This window comes from Cystoisospora suis, assembly GCF_002600585.1.
Source record: "Cystoisospora suis strain Wien I chromosome Unknown contig_7073, whole genome shotgun sequence".
Taxonomy (NCBI): Eukaryota; Apicomplexa; class Conoidasida; order Eucoccidiorida; family Sarcocystidae; genus Cystoisospora; species Cystoisospora suis.
In genome coordinates, this window is record NW_027159859.1 from 7,426 (window position 1) to 7,691 (window position 266).

The window sequence follows — 266 nt, forward strand, 5'->3', positions numbered from 1 at the left end:
AAAGAAAAGAAGATCTCGCCTGAGATATCATAGACGTATAATTCTCTTTTCGAGGAAAAAAGATGAGGATCGTCTAATAGACGGAGAAGACTCGGAGGAACAAGAGAAAAGAGGGAAGAATCTTGTATTTCGTGAAGATCTATCAAAGATATCCAGACGCATGCAACATCATCCAAACTCAAGAGGATCAGCAGAGACGGCGACGCGGAGAAGAGACATATGCCCCTCCTAGGTAAGTATCTATCTAAAGAGAAATGTATAGGTCT